Genomic DNA, 6,168 nt, shown 5'->3' on the forward strand with positions numbered 1-6,168 from the left:
TCAGATAACTACTAACAAGCGCCCTTGATAAACGATGTGTTCACTGTCCACTCGCGTGTAGGAGAACTAGAATGGCTACGTGCGTGTGTGGGATTCATGCGGATGCATGTTAATGGTCCTCACACGTCAACTTGGCCAAGGGTCTGGCACCGGCCCCCTGTGACGCTCTGGTCACCAGGTCCAGCCAGCCTCCACCACACGCCCAGAGGACATCATCCAGGTCCATCCAGCCTCCACCACACGCCCAGAGGACATCATCCAGGTCCATCCAGCCTCCACCACAGGCCCAGAGGACATCATCCAGGTCCATCCAGCCTCCACCACAGGCCCAGAGGACATCATCCCGGTCCATCCAGCCTCCACCACAGGCTCAGAGGACATCATCCAGGTCCAGCCAGCCTCCACCACAGGCCCAGAGGACATCATCCAGGTCCAGCCAGCCTCCACCACAGGCCCAGAGGACATTCAGCCTCCACCACAGGCCCAGAGGACATCCCGCCTCCACCACAGGCCCAGAGGACATCCAGCCTCCACCACAGGCCCAGAGGACATCCAGCCTCCACCACAGGCCCAGAGGACATTGTCCCAGCACACAGGAGCCTGGTCCTGCTCACCCCAAGCAGAATAACACCAGGTAAATGACTTTCTAACCACTGCTCCTTCCCTTTCCAGCGCTCTGTCTTCTCCTCATGCCCGCCTGCTCTAATTGAATCAGCATAGAGTCAGTGTATCAATTGTAACTTTGCTATTGAGGTTTAATCGGGCGTGCAGGAGACCAGCTTGGCGAGCCGAGGAACCCTTTTGTGAGAGGCCCATCTGTTGGTGACACAAGGGCCCCCGGTTTGGGGCTGCCTCTGCAGGGCCTGGCCAAAAACACAGGTGGGGTGTGGGGTGTGGGGGGGGGGGGGATGGCAAGATGGACCACTTCTCTCAGTATGATCCTAAAACCTCCAACCCCTCAACTCGTGTCTGGGCTTCTGTTGTCACAATACACACGTTTGTAGTACGATGATGTCATATATATATATATATATATAATATATATATGGTAGTAGGTAATTACAGCGAGGATTTCTTTTTGCATAACGGCGCATAGCCTATACTACAGAGTTGACAATACGAAAATACTGCGCATAAAACGCACAACGACGTCGACAACACACACAACGCAGAAGTACAGTCAGTCATCCATATACATCACATCCACAGCTGCAACACCATGTCAATCGAACAAGGCCAATATCACATCTAAAGCTAAGACTAAGAATTAATTTAAATGTGCATTTTGTTATTGTGTGAATAAACCTCAAACCTCATCTGCTATGTAACATTTCTTGCTGCAAGCTATTCAGAACATGCTTTTAAAAAGTGGTGGGTAATTTTTTTTTGCCATCTTCTATCTATCTATCTATCTATCTATCTATCTATCTATCTATCTATCTATCTATCTATCTCTATATATTCACAAATGGGAGCTAGGGCTATGTCTGTCTGTTTCTCTGTCTGTCCCACTGATGACATCATTATGATAGTGATGTCATAAATTCAACTGATGACATCATCAGTGATGTCATAAATCCCACTGATGACATCATCAGTGATGTCATAAATCCTGCTGATGACATCATCAGTGATGTCATAAATCCCACTGATGACATAATCATTGATGTCATAAATCCCACTGATGACATCAAAAAAGTGGCCATTGTAAATGACCGCTATCCCGTCATTGACTACCTTCATTCACTTGCCCTTAACCCTAACCTTAACCCCTCACCACATACATGCGACCGTAACCTTAACCCTAACCTAAACAAGCTAGTCCCAAATCTAATCTCAATCCTAAACCTAAATCCTAATCCGGCAGCAAAAAGTTCCACATTTTAGAATATTTTAAATTTAATCGTCTTTCTATCTTTGTGAGGACATTTGGTCCTCATGGTCCTCATAAGTACAAATACAAGTGCACACGCACACACACACACACACACACACACACACACACACACACACACACACACAGTCACTCACACACACACACACACACACTCAATATACCAAAGTGCAGCAGATGAGGTGGCTTGAAAAAACTGCCTTTCACCCCTTCAGAAGAAATTGATCATGACAGCTTGCATGCAAAACACACACACACACACACACACACACACACACACACACACACACACACAGTGTCTCTCTCTCTCTCTCTCTCTCTCTCTCTCTCTCTCTCTCTCTCTCTCTCTCTCTCTCTCGCTCTCTCTCTCTCTCTCTCTCTCTCTCTCTCTCTCTCTCTCTCTCTCTCTAACCCCCAACACTCACACATACACACATAGCGGGGGGGTGGGGGTGGGGGTTGGGGGGGGCAAGTGTTGATAGGTTCCAGCTCAGCATTCTCATCATTCACTAGGGGTTGTGACCTCTCTGTAAACGGCCTGATGGCAGAGAGAAGGAGGGGCAGCTTCTGGTGGGTGGGTGTGTGTGTGTGCGCGCGAGCGCGCGCGCGTGTGTGTGTGTGTGTGCGTGTGTGTGTGTGTGCGAGTGCGTCTGCACGCGCGCGCGCGCCTGTGCTGAAATGTTTAGGAATAAGGAAAATGAAGAAGCACAGGGTGATGAGGAGGATGAATATTTAGTGGTGCCCCCAAATCGCCAGAATAAAACATTGGCATTTGACATGTTTGCAAACCAGGCTATGTAGAATATCAACGTAAATGTAAAACAAAATGTAGCATTTTACGTCAATATCAACGTAAATGTAAAACAAAATGTAGCATTTTACGTCAATATCAACGTAAATGTAAAACAAAATGTAGCATTTTACGTGCAAACCTACACTTTCAATGTAAATTTGAAACAAAATGGTGATTCATTTGAAAACCTTGCTGCCTTTCCAACGTTAAACGCAAATAAAACAAGTTTCATATTTAGCTGGGTGTCTGGGTAGGTAAAACCAGTCGCCTGAGGGTTGTCATTAGTGATTATATGTCATCACGAGTGATGCAATGATGTCATCAGTGATGCCACTTGCGTCACCAGTGATGTCACTCTAGCAATTGTGATGTCATCGGTGATGATGTCATCGGCCCCTATGGGGGGGGGGGGGGGGGGGGGGGTCAGGTTTTACGGAATGTAGGGAACCAGTGGATTGATAAATCCAGAAGGCGGTGGTAATGCAACATAAAGGATGCCAACTGCCATAAAACACCACAGAAGAAGGAGAGTGAGACCATCCAACTGTCAGAGGCAGCAATGTGGCGCAATGCCGGAAAGCCATTAGAAGAAGAAGAAGAATAAAACAGAAGAAGAAGCCACTCTGGGGCTTGTTATTTTAGGTGAACCAAAGTGTGTATTTCACCGGTGTGTTTCCCCGCATCTCTTCGAAATTGGCTGCTGGGGACGGACCCAAGTGTAGTGACGAATGCTGTGCAATTTGACCCATCGGATATCACTGATGATGTCACAATGTCTATGCAGAAGCGACATCATCATTTGGACTTATCAGTGATGTCATAAATCATTCCCTGCTGAGGCTATAAGTATAGGCCTATTAGACTGCATGAATCTGTTTAGCATTAGTTACAGTTTGTTTCCTAAATGTCAGCAGGTCCGTTGCAGAGAGCAGTGTTTGGCAGCAGCCAGGTGAGGAAACTCTTTCCTGTGCATTATGCACCAGACCGTCTGGGAAACGAGATGTCCCAGGAGGAGGCGCCGCATCGCAGCCCCGGCTGCTACAACAACCAGGAGTTTGGGACCATCGTGTACGAGCTGCAGAAGAAGCCGGAGAGCAAGAAAGGATACGTTCTCTCTGCCAGGACCGCTGCACGCTTTCTGCCCTGTAGCATGACGGAGACACCTTCACCGCAGAGGTACCAGCAGCTGAGGAGTTGGGCCAAAGTGTCAGGAGATCCTCTGCAGAGAGCCGTGTTTGGCAGCTGCCAGCAGAGGAAGCTCTTTCCGTCGCATTACGCGCCAAACCGTTTAACGGTCAATCAAATGTCACGGGAGGAGGTGCCACACCGCGGCCCCGGCTGTTACAACGTCCACGATTTTGGGACCATAGTGTACGACCTACAGACGAAACCGGAGAGCAAGAAAGGATATGTTCTTTCTGCCAGGACCGCCGCACGGTTTCTGCCCGCTAGCAAGACGGAGACCCCGTCACCGCAGAGGTACCAGCAGGACCAAAGTTGCTCCAGAGTGTCTCCTCCGAGCAAAACACCGTTCAACTCCACCACACCGAGGTTCCCACGCGAGTACAGTACCGCTGTGGACAACCCGGGGCCCGGCACCTACAGTCCTGATGCCGTGAGGAGCAGGAAGGTGAGCTGGCCCATGTGCTTCGGGGCACCGGAGCGCATGTGCTGCGGATCGCCCGGCTGGTCGAACATGACTCAGCTGGAGAACTGTCACGAAAACTGCGATGAAAACGGCGATGAAAAGGAGTTCCAAAAGGTGTTCCTGAGGCAGAGGAGCAGAGTGGCATACCTGAGTTTGTACTACTAACGCTATAATCTGATCCAGAACAATGTGTCACAGAACCAATGTAACATGGGTTTTTTTGGGTCTCAGTGTGTTCCTACACAATCGTTTGTTCACTGTTTGTGGACTTTAGCTCGGCCTTCGACACGATCATCCAGGCCCTGCTGCACAAGAAGCTCTCCCAGCTGGGCGTGCGCCCGACTCCATCTGCAGGTGGTCCACAGACTTCCTGACTGACACGTCAAGTTCCTGAGGTGCGCTGATGACACCACCCTCATCTCTGATGGATGGAGATGAATCTGCGTACAGGCAGGAGATTGACCATCTGATGACGATGTAGTCAAAACTACATGGCGCTCAATGCTCAAGACAGTGGCGATGGTTGTGGCCTACAGGAAGAACGCAGCCCCACCCTCCCCCATCACCCTTGGTGACTCCCCAGTCAACACTGTGGAGTCCTTCCTGTGGCCCATCAGCCGAGACCTGAAATGGGAGCTGAACATCAGAGCTTCACCAAGAAGGCACAACAGAGGATGTACTTCCTGCAGCAGCTGAAGAAATCCAAAGTACCTAAGCTAAGGCAACCATGGTGCACTTTGACACCTCAATCACCGTCTGGTATGCTGCTGCTACTCTCAAGGATATCAGCAGACTGCAGCGTATCCCGTGCTGACAAGGTGATCGGATGCAACCTGCCAACCCTTCAGGACCTATACCCTCCCACCTTGTCCACAAACTCTTTGAAGTGCTCCCTCGGCTGCAAGAAACAGGTCTGTCAAGACCAAAACCTCTCGTCATAGGAACAGCTTCTTCCCAACTGCCATTGGCATCATCAAGGCTAGGAAGCCCCCACTCCTAAGGACACTACCATCACGTCAATATCCCCCAAGCACAGCCGGCTCAACAACATGCCCGAATTAAAAAAAATATGCAAATCCGTCCGATCCCTGTCTCACATAAAAAAAATTGTTTTGCATAAAATTGCATAAATGATTGATATCACTTATGGACGTATGCCCTCACTGATGTCACATCGTGATCGCACTGTTGATACTGTGACATCATCAGTGATTCATGACATCGCTGATGATGTCACAGTCGTCGATGATCTCATAAATGCTTCCTTGCACAGGCTTGTAGTTTGTTTGAAACACGCACTGCCATGTAGGGTGGCACTGCTTTATGTGCAAAGTATTTGTCCCGCCATTAGATTGGGTTGGGCCCTGTAGTCCTGAGGCTGCACGGTGGCATGACACTGCCCATCATGGTCCTGCTTTGTCTCCTATATAGGGACCAGGATATTTTGGGGGCGTCGGTCTGGACCTGGGGACCGGCGCATGAGTCATAGTCATCACCAGGGTGGGATTTACACAGGCCTCCGTTGCCCCTCCCTCTGGCCGTGATGCCCTGAGATCCCTAAGGCCACCTTGGCAGTGCCCTGCTACCAGCCTGCTACTACTCTGTTGCTTTAAAAGTGTCAGTTGTCTGTTGAATGTAGCCTGCCCTATATGCAAAGGATGTGAAATTGGTTCATTTTAACAGACATTTCAGAAGAATCACTCTTCACGATGTGAATAGAGCAATTGCCTTTGTGCCCTGGCAGATGGTCTTGCCCCTAAAATGCCCCTCCAACCCTGGTCGTCGCCCGTGGGGAAAATGGTGGAAATGTGACGACACCACTATTAGTCGTGT

The sequence above is a fragment of the Poromitra crassiceps genome, assembly GCF_964638095.1.
Source record: "Poromitra crassiceps genome assembly, chromosome: 5".
NCBI lineage: Eukaryota > Metazoa > Chordata > Actinopteri > Beryciformes > Melamphaidae > Poromitra > Poromitra crassiceps.